This window comes from Nyctereutes procyonoides, unplaced genomic scaffold (assembly GCF_905146905.1).
Source record: "Nyctereutes procyonoides isolate TBG_1078 unplaced genomic scaffold, NYPRO_anot_genome, whole genome shotgun sequence".
NCBI lineage: Eukaryota > Metazoa > Chordata > Mammalia > Carnivora > Canidae > Nyctereutes > Nyctereutes procyonoides.
In genome coordinates this window covers 17814791-17830008 of record NW_026575048.1, presented here as the reverse complement: position 1 = coordinate 17830008, position 15218 = coordinate 17814791, and the positions used below count along the sequence as shown (strand labels likewise).

The 15218-nt window shown below is 49.8% G+C and overlaps 1 protein-coding gene across 3 annotated transcripts in view; it reads right to left on the bottom strand.

Moving 5' to 3' along the window:
- The window catches only part of KLHL29 (kelch like family member 29), a 308129-nt gene extending 295309 nt beyond the window's left edge, over nucleotides 1-12820 (bottom strand). For 2 of the 3 annotated variants that reach the window (XM_055327216.1, XM_055327217.1), the window contains exon 1: nucleotides 12651-12820. The gene's annotated coding sequence lies outside the window, so the exon portion shown is untranslated. The remainder of the gene's footprint in view (nucleotides 1-12650) is intronic. The other variant, XM_055327214.1, reaches the window with a different exon arrangement.
- Between the last annotated feature and the right edge of the window lie 2398 nt (nucleotides 12821-15218).

The following is a 15218-nucleotide window of genomic DNA, read 5'->3' as shown; positions in this document are numbered from 1 at the left end:
TGTGCCTTTGGGGAAGAAATCTGTTCAGTGGCAACATATGGGTCTGGTCCATGGGATATCCTATTTCCAGTGTAAATCCCCAAAATGCCATTATCTGGAGACCACTCAACTCTGGGTGTGCTGCCAGTCAAATGGGAAAACCCCAAGCACAGAGAACTGTATGGCAGCCTCAACCTGTGTGGACACCCCCAATTGGCCAAATAACATCCTCACTTGCTGGTGGGTGTCTCCAAACACAGTGCCACCCAATGTCCATCCACAGGAGAATGGACAAACTGGTACCACCACGGAATACTACTTAACAATAAAGAATGACCTATAGGGACACATGTCAACATGGACAAATGGCATACATGGTATGCTGAATGAAACCAGCTGGGCAGCAAAGGAGTACACGCTGTGTATTTCTAAGAAATCAACAACAGGCAAAGCTAATCTATGGTGACTGCCATCAGAAGGCAGGAGGAGACCAGAAGGGGGATGGCTTGGATTGGGGTACAGAGAACTTGGCGGGTGATGGAAATGCTTTTATTCTTGTTTCGAATGGTAGCTACACAGGTAGATACGATTATCGAAAACTCACAGAACTGAACATTTAAGAGCTGTGGATTTTATTTTATTTGCCTCAATTATTATATCTCAAATAAAATAAATACAATGCCTATCAAAGGCCTGGGGACACAGCGAATCTTAAGAGTTGGTAAACTGTTAAAGCAAATGCTTCCCCCTGATGCCCCCAGCCAATTATTTAAAGAATTTGTCAGGAGAACCAGTTTGCAATGTCTTTTTAGAAGTCTGTTATTTTTTATTGTGGTAAAAATGCATAAAATTTACCATATTAAGTGTACAGTTTATTATCAGTAAGGATCTTCACACTGTTGTGCAATCATCAACCACCGCTCATCTCCAGAACTTTTTCATTTTTCCAAACTAAAATTATATGCATCAGACAGGAACTACCCATTCCGCTCCCCTCCTAGCCCCTGTACCCATCATTCTACTTTCCAGCTGGATGAGCCTGACTACTTTAGGTACTTCATATATATGGATTCCTACAATATTTGTCTTTTTGTGACTGGTTTATTTCAGAATAACATCTTCAAATTCATCCACGTTGTAGCATGTCTCAGAACCTCCTTCCTTTTGAAGGTTGCATACTATTCCGATGTATGTAGAAACCGCAATTCATGTAGCCGTTCATCTGTGGATGAGCACTTGGGTTGCTTCCTCCTTTTGGCTATTGCAAATAATGCTGCTACGAACATGGAGGTATAAAGACCTGAGTCCTTGTTTTCACTTCTTTTGGGGATATACCCACAAGAATTGCTGGATTGATTATATGGTAATTGTAGGTTTAATTTTTTGAGGCAATCCCACATGGTTTCCAGAGCTGTTTGACAATTTTGCATTCCCACCAACAGTGCATAAGATTTCCAATTTCTCCACAATCTCCCCAGCAACTGCTATTTTCTGCTTTTAAAAACTTTTTAAAATAGCCATCCTAATGGGCATGAAGTGGTATCTCATCATGATTTTGATTTGCATTTTCCTAATTATCAGTGATGTTGACTATCTTTTCATGTGCTCATTTGGCTACTGGTCTATCTTCTTTGGAGAAATGTCTATTCAATCTTTTTGCATTTTTTTTTTTTTTTTTTTTTTTGGAGAGAGAGAAGGAGAGCACAAGTGCAGTATGGGGATGGGAGAGGGAGAGAGGATCTTAAGCAGGATCCACGCTCAGCATGGAGCCTAATGTGGGGCTTGATCTCAAGATCTTGAGATCATGACATGAGCTGAAATCAAGAGTTGGATGCTTAACCACTTGAGCCACCCAGGTGCCCCCGCCTTTGCCTATTTTTTAATCAGGCTGTTTGTTGTTGAGCTCAAAGTAGATAAGATTACATTGTAACTCTGCACCGGCTGAGAACTCAGTCTCATCCTCCCCACCGCCACAAGCTCAGTCCTTAGATGTAAATCTCACATCCCCTGTACCTGTCTCACTCCTGGTGTGGTCGTGTGGAGCACAGGAGCCAAGAGTTAGGATAGGCAACTTGCCTCCCCTCTTGCTAAGACTGAGGAGACTATCATTGGCCCAGGTGTCTATTACAGATATCAAAACATGTTTCTGAAGACCAGACCTCCTGGGAGAGGCACATATGGAATAAAAAACAGCTGACAATCACAGCTAGCTCTCAAACTATGACTTGACAGTTCAGTGGGTGCCCACCCCAGCCCGGCAGCCTTCCCTAAGAGCCTGCACCAATAAAGATCGCTTTTTGTGGTTTCTGCAGAATCTAGTAGAGAAGGCTTCAGTCTATAGCTGAGAACCCGAGCAAGGTGGGAATGTCCTTCCCGCTGCTCAGGGATGTGACGGAGACAGCATAAGGAGAGGCAGGAGCTGTCATCTAGAAACCCAGTGCTGGAGCCCTTGCCACAGGATGATGATTTGCATGGTCTATCCCAGCAAGACAGTGTTCCCAGCTGCTTTCCTAGTGGTGTCTCCACGGTTGCCTGCAGTCTTCCCCTTATGTCCCAGTCATGGGTGCCCTCCAGGCTGTACAACCAAGCCCCTCCCTCCAGCAAGCCCCATGATTTCTGCACTGCCAGCTTTCTCCCCCAGGGGTCTCAGAGGACCCATGTCAGATACCAGGGGCTAGGGAGGAAATGTCCCTTCAGGTCATGAGGAAGGTGGTGATGTCACAGAGAGGAAAAAAGTGACTTCCATGAAGCCTGGTTCCCATGAAAATAGTTCTTCTCCTCCAGGGGGAAGAGAGGAAATTTTAAATCTTAACATCATTTGATTGTGGAGAAAGGCAGGTTCCCCATGTCTCATGAAGCAATCCAGGTGCTCCCTTTTTTGCAACATGTTGCTGTCGATTGAAAGATTGAGATGCTCTTCCACTTGGCACACCTAGCCTTCAGCAAGAAGTATGTTCCTTTCACAGTTTGAATATTATTCAAGTTTTGATGATTAAAGCTGGTTGGAACAGCATGAACCGAATAGATTACAGCACTCTATTTACAGCAGGCTCTTCGCTAGGAAGATCAGCCACACACATGGCACACAGCCTTCAGGTCTCAGCAGCTTGGCTTCCAAATGCAGTACTTATACTTCTCAAATTCTGTGGCCTTTGCTTCGGGTTCAGAAAACCAGAATCAGAGCTTGGTCATCTTCTATTTCTTCACATCAACCAAATAAGCTAATTCAATGGCAAAATAAACCTGACCCATCATCTCAAGAGGTCAAAATAGTTGTTGCAGAAATGCAACAAACGGCCTCAAGAGAAACGTGAGTATGAGCTCTCACTCGGCATCTGGGAGATGGACTGGGGATGCACGTCAACACCTCATCACGGCCCACCCAAAATGGCAATGTGTTCTGGACAGGGCAGACCCAGGAGCTGTCCCCGTTAAGGTTAGCACTGCTGGATTGGCCAGAATTCAGTCTGCTTGTTATCCTAATGGTGGCAAAGTTGGCCTTACTGATGAGAGATTCTAGATAGGAGCTTTAGAAAATCACTGCACAGGCTTTGGCAAGACAACCGTATCTAGGCTTCCATGCTGCACCCTACACCCATCTGTGACAAAGGACCAGGTTCTAGGGTTTTGTTGGTATTTCCAATCCATTAAAACCAAACTGTGGTCCTACCATGCGTGCCTAGACCACAGCTCACAGTGTATGGCACTCTGTAGACAACACATGTGAGAGTCTGACGTGGCCCAAACTCACCTATACCTCGTTGGAGAAGCCTAAGGATCCCGCTCTTGGCTGTCAAGGCAATGTCAAATGCAACAGAAGTTTCTAAATGCTAACTTCCAACGTATCTTATCAAGGACTAGTGACAGTTTGTGGCCTGGCACCAGTCTGAGGACTACACCTAGAGTAGCACTGTTTTTAACTCCTCTCTACTGGCTTGGAGAGCTTAGTCAATGGCAGTAGGATCGAACTTATGTGCTATGAATGGACCCTCACAGCAGCATTCATGATCAGGTTATTCCCCCTCTGGCCTCAGCACTTCCTGGGAAATCCCTGGATCAGAACATCGATCATACTCCACCTGCCTTCCATAGACTTCATGAGGAGCCATGGGCTTCGAACTAGACTGAGAACTCAACTCTCCTGGTTGGGGATCTTGTCTCAGGGTGTCCAACAGTGAGAACCCGAGATAGGCCAGGTCCAAGGCTTAAAGACAGAGATGGTCTTTGTCTTCAGGGAGGCCATGATTCCCAAGATGAGTCCAGAAATAACCACTTGTTCACGTGATTTGGAGAACCCAACCCATCCAGAGACACACTTGTGACACGCCTGGCCCTGTTCTGGGCACTTTGTAAGCAGGAATTCACATCACTGTCAGATCTTCACTCCTCATATGTAAGTTTAAGTCCATGCCCCTTAAGTAGCCTCTGACCATGAAGAAGGGTGGCAGTTTGACCTAAGCCTTCAAGAGAATTCGGAATCACACTTTTGCTCAGTTTACAAATGGTGATGACAGCCGTTTAAGTGTGGAGGTATCTGAAATCATACGGGTAAGGTCTCTATTTCTTGGAGTTTATTTCAGGCCTTAAAATAAAATTAGCTGGACCCTCAGCTTATTATAGCAACTGTGGTAATCAGCGAGCAATGTGGCTAAATGTGTAATTACTGTGTTATTTTAATAAGCAATTTATATTCTGTATGAAAAAGGGGTATTGGCTCTCTCCCTTTCTCGTAGGTTGGCAGTTGTCTGGAGGCCAGGCTTGTTCATCCCTTTAACCCATCCAGCACCGTGTTTGTCGATCTGACTGCTGGCAAATGCTTTCTCGCTCTAGAACTCATCTGAGAAATGGGAGTAACTCCGCCCATGTCACTGGGTGAGCAACAAATGAGATGCCACACGAAAGGAGCTGTCCTCTGCACCATGTGTACTCAGTAAACAGTTGCTGAGTCTACACTCATTTCGAAGTTCCAGGAGCTGAATATCTTATCATTCAAGTTCTTTGAGAGGCTAAGTTTAGTGGCAGTTTTGATCCAAAAGCAAATGCTCAAAAGCCGGCAATTTGAAAAGAGAAGGTAAAACCGAAAAGAAAGTTTATTTAAATCCCGGTTTCACTGTTCCATACCACATCTCAACATCTCTAAGTGTCCAAAAGGAAAACAGGGATGATCTGGCAACTGCTGGGTCTCTAATTTGGCCTAAGCCTACAACTAGTTTTTCCTTTTTACAAGACAGAGAAAGTCCTCTTGTCTGTTCTTGCCTCACTGCCTCACCCCTGACCCTGCTTCTGAGAGCTTTGTGGGCATACTTGAAGAAAAAGAAAGCCTCGTGCCTGATTTTACTTTTAGGGTCAAAAACCAGCCCGGGAGTAAGGAAGGGGGAGGTGGCGGGGCTGGACAGGCCGGTGCCCTCTGTGGTCTGGCCCTTGCCTGGCACTTCCTGTGCTGTTACTTAGTTACAGGTGATCATGGGCACCAGTAATCATGCTTTTCTCGTGGTGGATCTCAGACTGGAAAAGTCTTCCTCAGTTGAACGAGGTCTGGAAGAGTTAAAACAGGGAGCCAACATATCTTTGTGGTGTCTGCCACAAGCTCTCTTCACACCCTCTACCTGTCTCCCCCCACGAAAAACTAATCTAAAGAAGAAATACAAGAATTCCTGGGTATTTTATTTCCTTCCAAAACAATGCTTTTGTGAAGTGCCACAAATTTAAAAATCTGGTGGGGACAACGCCCTGCAAGTAAGTGTGATACGAAGGATGGACTTTGTGTTGACTCTCAAAGTGCCAAATAGATTCAAGTTATCAGTGGAATGAAGAAGCTCCAAGAAAATTAGTCTTCAAAGTCTCAAGTCATAAATCCTAGAAGATTCCATTTAGATTAGTTAGAATTCATCAACAAGCATATTTTATAGATATGTGCCCAAATATAGTATCTAAAATTCCACACAATAAAAAACCGTGAAGATATAACTACATAGCCACTGAACAAAAAGAAAATCCAAAAAGTAGTCTTTGATGTCTATTACCTGACACCTTCTCTGGGCATAAATTAATGCAGGCAAACATTTTCACTAAGGAGTTTCTGTGCTTAGCACTGTGCTAGGCACTAAAATTCACAAGTGAACAAACTTAGGTTAGTCTTTAGTTCTTCTGGGTGTATCCTTAATTGTCTGCACACCACTTCTACTCTTCAATCTCCTTTTTATTTATTACATGGTCTTCCTACAGGAACAGAAGCATTAAAAAAGCATCTAAAAGATTTTCTCATTAGCCTTCCAGGACCAGAGTAAATGGAAGCAAGTGGGCAAATCTAAAAGTACAGTGAACACTGATCAAACCTGCTGAATAATTCTTACTTAAGCTCATATTCCCTCTAATAGAATTACTTTATTTAAAATGTTCATTAGCACAGACAACACAGTCCCTGGCAAATAAAAGGCATTGTGAAGAAATGCAAATGCCCTAAGACCCTGTCTACAGTAGAAGAAACACATCCATACACACAGAAAAGACAAGACAGACCAACTGGTAGCTGATGGATCTGGGTTCAAACAGCTGTACAATGTGGCTAGATTTGTGGTCTTGGGTCAGGTGATTACCTCTCTGAGCCTCATCTTCATTTGTAAAATGTGGATAATCCCTACCTTGCAGTGCTGATATGGGGATTAGAAATAATATATGTAAAGTACTAAAATATAGTGGGCAATCAAAACTGGAAGCTATTATTATCATATTATTGGCATTTGTTACAGGTTTGATGATTGAATAATAGCTAAATTAGCTGACCTCTAAAATCCCTATCAACTCTAAAATTATGATACTAAAAAATAGAATTAAAAGTTCACATACCAAATCCACTTAAGGATATTTTTAACTATTGTAATTGTGATGCAAATCTCTTATGCTTTTCAGAGTAAGTACTGATAATGAGACTCACAGAATATACATATACACTGTGGTGTACCGTGAAAACATTTATGATCAAATTTAGCAGTATAGGTGTCTACAGTTTGAGATCTCCCGGGGTTGCTGCTGCCAATTCTGTCATTACTACTTCACTTAACTTCTCCTTTCTAGAATGCCTCTCTAGGCCAGACACCGGGAATGCATGTTTTACTGGGGTTCTATCGGGCACAATTATTCCCTCCATCTTCATAAAAGAGAACTGAAGCTTACTGGGATTAAGGATCGTTCCAAGGTCACACAGCTAGGAGGCACCAGGGACTGGACTTCAACTCTGACACTAAGCCCTCGTCTTTACCTGCTCTTCAATATCGCTGCAACTCAGACCAGCCCTAAAAGCAAAAGAGAAGAGATTCGAGAGACTTGCCAGGAAATGTACACAGAGGAAAGGAAGAACAAATGTCAGTCCCACCTACTGCATTTTTTGTTTGACTGTATTCTGTTGACTGCATTTTCACCAAGTCTCTTGAACAGAAGATCAATGTAATATATTAGTGTAGAAAGTGATAGAGTAGAGGCAATCCCTCTTCTGGGTATGTCTCCAAAAGAACTGAAAGCAGAATCTCAAAGAGGTATTTGTACACCCATGTTCATTGACACGAGCTGGAGGATTCCATGTATGTGAGCTACCCGAAGGAGTCAAATTTACAGAAACAGAGAGTAGAATCGTAGTTGCCAGGGGCTGCGGAAGGAGGAAATGGGCAGTTGATGTTTACTGGGAACAAGGTTTCAGTTTTACGTGGGTATCCACAATCATGTGAATATTAATACTACAGAATTATATACATTTGAAATGGTAAAGGTGGTAAATATTATGTGTTTTTAAACCACAGTTTAAAAAAAGCAGATTATATATTTGTATTTATGTATTTATGTGTGTGTGTATATGTTTTTATACATATTTATGTATGTGTGCATAGCCTTAAGAGTTAATGGTTTAAAAATTTCAAAACTCTAGGGGCACCTGGGTAGCTCACTCAGTTAAGCATCTGACTCTTGATTTCGGCTCGGGTCATGATTTCAGGGTCTTGATATGGAGCCCCACATGGGGCTCCATGCTCAGCAAGGAGTCTGCTTGAGATTCTCTCCCTCTGCCCTCTGCCCCCACCTCTGCTCGTGTGCATGTGCTCTCTCTCCCTCAAATAAATCAACCTTTAAAAAAATTTCAAAACTCTATAAAATAATTATAAAAATTGATACCTGTGGGGCCAATAGCAGCCTCTGAATGTCTGGGGAACTGATCTCTTGGCCCAAACCCCATCCCCTGCCATAACAATGCTCAACTGTTCTGTTTTAGCTTCTGAATCATCAGAAGCTGCCGTTGAGAGCCTACAAACCATCTGAGCCTCAAGCAGATATCCTCTCTCAAGGGAAATGAGAAATCTTCCCCTTCCCACCCTAAAGGTAGAAATGCCCCCAAGACAATTAAGTTCATTTCACAAATAGCTGTGTTGCTAATAATCAACTTGCCTCACCTTAATTTGCAGCTCCAATTTCCCTGTTTTCAAGTGATGTCTTTGAAGAAAGTACAGACTACTTTCCTGGCCTAGGGTGTTGGGAAAGTAAGCCTGTAGCTGTTACAGGAAGAACCACAGAATCTGCCACAGAATCTGCTTTCAGAGTGGTCCTGATCTCTGATCATTTTTGATATGACAGGCATATATAAAGAATCCTGACTCACTTTTCCCTCTTAACCAAAATTATTAAGACCACTTCTATGGCAAAATTTACTACAGAAGAAAGTACTCTCCGGTGACTATGTTACCCAATTTCTCTAGCATATTGGGAAATGGCCCTCAATTTCCTGAGTAATAAATAGCAAATGAGCCTCTTCTGCACAAAATACAAATATCCTTCCAGTTTCTAAACATTTGGGTCTCCGTGTGATTTATGTGTCTACAAAGAAATTTCTTGTTCTCTGGTCATCCGCATGGTTTCTGCCTTGGTTTACCTTCACCTTCCACAACCCGTTGCTGAATCTCTTAGTTACAGTATTTCTTCCCCCTACCCCAACACAGGCATTTATTTAGTTGACTGATTATAGGATCACAAGGTTGGTTATAATTCCGTTTCTCCATCTGACTTTGAACTTAAGTGTTCCAATTACTTTGCTTGATCCTAATAAGTCAGTAGTGTGCTAATGCTTGCCTTGATATTTCTGAAATATACAGGGTGTGATTAGCATGGGACTGCATCATTAGAAAGGAAAATGAAAGCGGGTGAGCAACATCATGGCTTGCATTTAAGCGAAGCTGCCTGTTCAGTGAACTTACAATATTACAATGATCCTAGGGATACTGTACGCTGTGACTAAATGTATATTGTATCTGCAAAATCCTCTGATGCTCCAGAACCTTCTGTCTTTTGCTACTACTAGAAAAGATCCTAGAAGGATAGGCCTGTTCCCAGACACGAAGTTCCAAAGTCTGTTTAGGCAGATATATCTGAAGACATACAGAATCCCTGAACCACAATAGGGCAGGAAAAAAAATAAAACTTAGAAAGGAAGGAAGGAGCAAAAGGAGGAAGGAAGGAAGGAAGGAAGGAAGGAAGGAAGGAAGGAAGCAAGGAAGGAAAGAAAGAAGGGAAAGAGAAAGGGAGGAAGGAAAATCTTTAGTCAATTCTGCTGGATTGCACTGACGTCCCCGGGCCATAAAGCAAGGAAGCTTTACGGTAAGCCTGCTGGAAGAAAAAAAAAATACTGAGGCACACACACATTATCAAATGAGATGCTAAAAAACTGCATTAGCATCAATGGTGTTACTGGAGTCTATTTTAAAAATTTAACCCCTCTATATCTGTGTGTAACCAGTAATAGTGTAAACTTTTGGAAACTAGCAGAGAAAAAACAGAAAAGCTTTAAACTGGGAATGATATGTAGCCCAATCAATTGATAAATAAAAGGAAAAAAAGACAGCACAACTGAAACTGATGCCAAAGATTTATAAGGTTGACTAAGTAAACAAAAATGGAATGGATTACCATGGAAATGCATGAATATTGAAACAGGCAAGATTTGAATAGACTAATGATATGCCTCACTTAGACTGACAGGTGTTGATAACAACTCTGACACTCAATCCACACCAACATCCACACTTCTAACATGTTTATTCCTAGAAAACAAGAGCCGATCTAAAGGTTCCTCTGGTAAGAGCTTATAAGAAAAATACATTTTCTAATCTTAAAGGGACTAACTCAATTCTCATCTACTTAAAAAACAAGAAAAGGTTTTATCTATTTGCTTTCTGGATATGAGGAGCTGCGGTTAGCAGAAGTCATTCTCTTGGGCTCTACTAGTCTTTGTTCCAATCAACCTTTCACAAAACTGAATTTTCGGTCTGGCTTATCTCCCAACACTGAGTACATGAAGTATGACCACCACTCATTAGAAACATAATTAAAAAGACACAACACTAGATTCACCCCCCCCCAAGCACATACAGATGAAAACCAATAACCCTTCATCTATTTGTTACCATAGCTACCATAGGATTTTTTTAAAATTTCAGTATAACTCTAGGTATTTCGTTTGTAGATTGTTGCTTGCAAATGAAAGTTGGAGACCTATAAATTTCCGTTAACTGTGCAGAAATGGGGAGACTGAGCAGAAGAAAATGTTTTTCTCTTAATCATGGACAAATATGGTTTATAAAATGCTTGTACAGAAAAGTTATTAAAATTCGTTAAATGCATCAGCCCATAAGCCAATCTAAATGTCATTAAATTCATATAGAGTTTGAGGACACATATGCTAGTAATTCCCTGATTTATAGTAGGATGATAAATCAAGTGCACTCAGAACAATGCATGGGACAGAGACTCTATTCATCAGTGGCACACACAGTTCCATACCTGTATAAACACCCAGAAGATATGACTATTCCAATTCATGCATACCAAGCAGCCTTAAAGTATTCACCTGTGCATTACAGGGCAACTACTGAGCCAAGTGCAGGGATGAGCATTCCGTAAAATTGTTCATCACCCCCCTAGGAGTGAAAAAGTTAGCTCTACGCTCGGCCAATGTAATTTTTCAAAACATCAGGAATGAGGCGAGCTAATTAAATCTGCCATTCACCCCACACCGAAATAATTCCTCAAACATGCTCTCCCAGGGCTGGGCTGGACATAAGACCATATGGCAGGGGGAGGAACTCCGTAGGGACCAGACAGATGACTTTAAAGAGACCGAAGAAATGAGGGTCAATACAGCTGTAACCAGGACAGATCTGTCACTGCAAGAGGAGTCCGAATCCCGGCGTGGCCCAGCGTAGCTCGGCTGATGAGGGGATGGAGCCTGCATCACTGGAGCCTGACTGTCCCTGAGCTGACGAAGTGGAAGTTTCGCGGGCCGCAGCAGCGAGGCGTCCTCAGCCGTCCGGTCCCTCCAGCGCCGAGGTCTTGCCTGATGCTGCGTGAATACCTGGGTCCACCATCCGCCCGGGGCGCACGCCAGGGGCAGAGGGTTTGCAGAGCGGCAGGGATGGCCGAGGCGGCGGCTCCTGGCCCATCAGCATCCCCAGGGGCCCGCGGGAGGACCAGCTAACTGGCCCCTTCGGGTTCCAGAGCCCAGGAACGACCACCGGCTGGTCGGCTGGCGGACCCGGGCATCCGAGACTCGCGCCCTGCGCCCACCCCTCCTCCGTGACGGCCGGCCCCAGGCAGGCAGCGCGTCCCCGCCTTCCCCAGCGAACGCACAGCCCACCTGCCCCGGGGGCTGCCTCGGACCTGCCCGGCGCCCGGCGCCCGGCTCCCGGCTCGGGGCGAGCGCGCCTCTCCCTCGGGGCCCCGGGGGCCCGCTCCCGCGCCGCGACCGCGGAGAAACCTCGCGCTCCGGGCCGGCGCCAGGCCCCGGAGCCCCGGAGCCCCGGCCGTGAGCCCTCCGCCCCCCGCACCCCGCCCCCCGCCGGGGTCGGGCGCACGTCCACACTCGCAGCTGCACGTCCCGGGCCACGCTACCCCACACATCAACAAGCCCCCCGCGTCCAACACCACAGCCTCGTCCCTCGCCATCCCCGTGGGCTCGCCCTTCCGCGCCCCCAAACGGGGTTGAGGGAACGGGGCGGGGGGTCACACCGAGGTCTGTGCGGGTTCCCTCCTCACGGCTTACGAGCTCCTCCGCCTCGAAAGTTACTTGGGATCGAGTGAAGGGACCCGCTCCCCAAATGCGGGGTCTGAGGACGGGAAGGGGCGAGACCTCCAGCCGGCTCCCCGCCGCACAGAGGCGCGCGCCTCCCCCCCAAAGGGCAGGGCGCGCGGCCGCCCCCGGGGTCCAGCCCTTCGGTGCCTCCTGCTGGCCCCCGGCCGGGCGCGGGCCCTGGGCCACCCGGGGAGGCGGCCTGGCGAGGAACGCGCACCCTCGGGCCCAGCGCGCGGGCGCCCAGGCCGGGGTCACACTCGCCTCCAGCGCCCCCCGGCCACCGCGGTGTTGGCTCCGGCAGACCCCGTGGCCGCAGGGCCGGGGGCAGGAAGTTTTTTCCCCCCTTCGCCCCCAGAGCAGCGCAGGCGCAGGGGCTCCTGCAGCCTTGCAAGTCCAGACGCGGGAGGCTCCTGCCGCCGCCGCCGCCGCCGCCGCCACCGCCGCCGCGGGAGCCGAGCCCGGCGTTCCGGGTTCTCGGGCCCCGCTCCCAAGCCCGGCCCGGCCCCGCGCAACCGCCCGGCCCCGGGGCCCCCGCGCCGCATCCTTGGCGCCCTAGCCCGGCTCTTACCTGCGGCCGCGCGGCTCCGGCTCCGGCCCCGGCCCGACGCGCAGAGCGCCGGGGGTCGCGGGTGGGCGCAGGGGGGCTGATGGACGAGGGACGGCGCCGGCGGGGAGCGGTGGCTGGGGCCGCTCGGGTCCCGGCCGGGAGAAACGGATCCAGGTCCGCCTCCTGGCGCCGCGGCTCTCCCCCTCCGCCTCCTCCTCCTCCTCCTCCTCCTCCGCCGCCGCCGCCGCCGCCGCCGCCGCCTCCCGGCAGCCCAGGGAGGATGCCCGCGAGAGGGAAGTCGGTCCTTCCGCCTGTCGGCCGGGGCGGCTACGCGCGGCGCGGCGCGGCTCTCACCGAGGCGGCGGCGGCGGCGGCGGCTCCGGCAGCATCGCCCCCGCCCTCTCCCCGCAGCCGCGGCGGCCGCGGGGCTGGGGCTGCTCCGGGCTCGGGCTCCGGGCGGGGGCTGCGCTCAGGCGCGGCGGCCGCGGGGGCTGCGGGCGGGCGCTGCGGGGCCGGGGCCGGGGCCGGGGCCGGGGCCGGGGCGAGAGCTGCAGCGGGCTCCGCGGCGGCGGGGACGGCGGGGACGGCGGCGGCGGCGCGGGGGCTGGCGCGGCCGCGGCGCGGGGACCATGCTCCCTTCTGGCTCGCTCCGCTCCGGGCACCGTCTTCTTTAGCTGCGAGGGAGGCGGGCTTCGGCGCGCAGCCAGGGGCGGGCGGAGCCAATCACGGGCGCCCGAGTGGGCGGGGGCGGACGGCGGGGGAGGCGGGGCGCCCCCGGCAGGGCACCCGGCGCTGCTCCCCGGGCCCGAGGGATCCCCGGCCCCCGCGCGGCGGCCCGGGCCCGAGCCCGCGCGCCGGCGGGTGTGTCTGTCTGTGGGTCCGTCCGCCGCCCCCTCCCCTCCCCCTCCCCTCCCCCCCGCGGCGGCTCCCGGCTCGCCCCGCTCGGCGGCCGCGCCCGGTGGATGCGCGGCGCGTGGCCCCGGCTGCTCGGCCCCGGCCTCCCGGCCCCGCCGGCCCAGGGCTGGGGGACGCGGCCGAGGCGGGCTCCCCGGCTGCTCTCAACACCTGAGGAAACTGGCAGAAAAGTTTGAGAACGAAAAGTCCGATCGTCTTGCAGCTTCCGCCCCCCAGGACGCTCCAGCCGCGGAAGGGAGCAGGAATCGTCGGAATCTCTGAAGAAGGGCGCCTCGCCCGCGCGCACCGAGTCAGCCGACCCCCCCCCCCCGCTCGGACTCGGCCCTCCCCGGTGCACGCGGGCTCCCCCGTGTACACCCGCCCACCCGAATCCACCCGACCTCTCCGTTGACTCAGCCCCCACGCAGGCCACACCAGCCTTGCGAGTCTACACGGACACCCCTCCCCAACACTACACCCCCCGCCCACCGTGGCCTATACTCCCCTCACCTCTCTGTCTACACTTGCCGGCTACACAGACCCTACCAGCAACCCTAATTGGAAAGGTCTGGCTGGAGGCCCGTGGCAGCCCCCAGTGCGGGATTTTCCATGATGCCAGAACATTCCATTTCAGCACCAGTCTTCCCTGGTAACTCTTCCAGTTCTGGTGTTTACTCCCTGACCTCTCCTCCCCCCCCCCCCGCCTCCCCCTCGTCTGGTTTTGCATTTCAGAGGAAATGTATCTCCTACCCCCAGCCTGAATGTAAAGGTTCGTGGGTTTCAACCTCCTCCCCTCACCCCCACACCCCTCCGCCCCTCCCTGACCGAGCTGCCGAGGCCGGAGGCCCGGGGTAGCAACTGGGGGGGGGGGGTGCGGTAAAGTAGGGAGCTGCTGGCTGGATCCGAGAAGAGCTGGCCTGGGGAGGGCTTGGCCGGGCCCCGCCCTCCTCCTCGGGGCCGCGAGGGCAGCTGGAGCCCTCGGTCCGCAAATCCCCTGCGCTCGGCTCCCTCCTGTGATGTCTGAATCCAGGCCTCTGCTCTCCTTGGCTGTAAACTCGGTGCAGGGATTGTGTCTTCTTTAATATCTTGTAGGAAGCAGAGTACAGTGTGGCGGCTGATAAATAATAAATAATAATAATCTACTGAGGGTAGCAGGAGGACTTTCAGTGACAGGGAACGAGGACACCAGGGAAATGGCACATCGGTGAAAGAGTAACTGCATTTCCTGGAAAAAGAAAAAAAAAATGGAATGAAGTTTTGGGTGTGTGAAGCCTGGGGAGAGGGGAGGAATCCACCCTGGATGGAGGGGGCAGCTGGGGGAAAGTGGTATGTCTTGGAGGGAGTGACACAGGGTGCCTGCAAGGGGAGGCAATGGGGGAGTAGGGGCAGGAGAGCCCCCAGGGTCCTCAACAATACCTGAAGGGGAAGATAGGGCTTGAATGCTAAGTTGTTAAAATGGTGTATAAAAAGTGATGGAAGAGTACTGTGGATGGGAAAACGGAGAAAAGGGATTATTCGGGATTTTAAAAAGGTAGGCAACAGGTAACAACAGGTAACACCACAAGCAACTTGAGGCAAAGAGGAGGACAAGTAAAGACACAGGGTGAGTGAGTGTCCATTTGTGTTGTAGGAAGCCACTCTCGGAATTGATCTGCAGGGACACCCCCACCCCCACCCTGGGTGCCATGTAAGCGT